The sequence below is a fragment of the Octopus bimaculoides genome, chromosome 2 (genome assembly GCF_001194135.2).
Source record: "Octopus bimaculoides isolate UCB-OBI-ISO-001 chromosome 2, ASM119413v2, whole genome shotgun sequence".
NCBI lineage: Eukaryota > Metazoa > Mollusca > Cephalopoda > Octopoda > Octopodidae > Octopus > Octopus bimaculoides.
This window is the reverse complement of record NC_068982.1, coordinates 122,128,818-122,130,043: the sequence shown is the minus strand read 5'-3', so window position 1 is coordinate 122,130,043 and position 1,226 is coordinate 122,128,818.

Sequence of the window (1,226 nt, the reverse complement as noted above, 5' to 3'; positions counted from 1 at the left end):
TCCTGGCTTTGGGTAAAAGAAAATACAGGAGGATCGCTTAATTATGATTTTATCCAACATATTCCCCTCAGATTCACACACTTATTGCAACAGTCCTTCAGTTTTTCTAAGCCCTGTAAAGGAAGTCAAAAAGTTTGGCCTCCAACCAGGCTTTTCGCGATATCTTTAAAGCCAGGAACTTTTCAGCACCCCCACGTATGTATATATATATATATATATATATATATATAATTGTGTTTTGGTAAAACAGATTATTTCCTCATATCCAAAGTTTTCATGTGGGTGGCATTTGCCAAGCATACTCATCACTGGACCCAAAATTACACATGCATATACACACCTTTACACATATACATTTTCTGACTTATACAAGCACAGTTTATGTGTGTGAGTGTGTGTGTGCGCATATATACATGTACATACACACACACACATTCATTGTTTCTGTATAGTTTTTCTTGAACAAAATGATGAGTGCTTGATACACACTTGTAAAAGTATATAGTGTCTTGTACTTGCATGTATGTTAACTAGAATTACAAAGTCATACACTAAGATGATTGTCTCTGTCAGTGGATGAAAGTTAAAAATTGCAATACCAAGTGTCATTCACTATATCAAATATGTCAGTAAAATCTCATTAAAAATGAATTAAGGATATGAATGTGATTGGTCTTTTAATAGCTGGTCCATTTCTACATGATATACATCCTAAGCAAAATGAACTGTATTAGTGTCAGTATTCTGTCTTTCATCTCTTCATTTCAAAATAATTTTCAAAATTCCACATTCATTTCCGCTTGGAACTGACAGAATGAGCTGATCATTTCAAAACTAATGTTCTAGAATCTTTAGATATGTCCATTCCTATTATCAATGCATTTTAAAGTCATTTCTCCATATTGCAGAAAAGCTCTACATATCAACTTCAATCCTATACATAAATTCTGAATCTCAACCTGTTTGCCACATATTCAAAGTCTTCGGAATGAAATTTAAAAGAGATTCTCCTGATGTGGATATTATAAATGACACTTCACATACATAAGAAATTTGAATGGTTACAAACCAGTGAGGGAACCTCTTCATGGTTGCTCAATCTGCCTCCACTTCTGACCTAAAGAAAGGCACATTAGATAATATAATCTGAGATAACCCTAAAATGATCAGATTGTAATAATTGCAATGCTTTTGACCATAGGTTTTTCTCAATCAAGGTTGACATG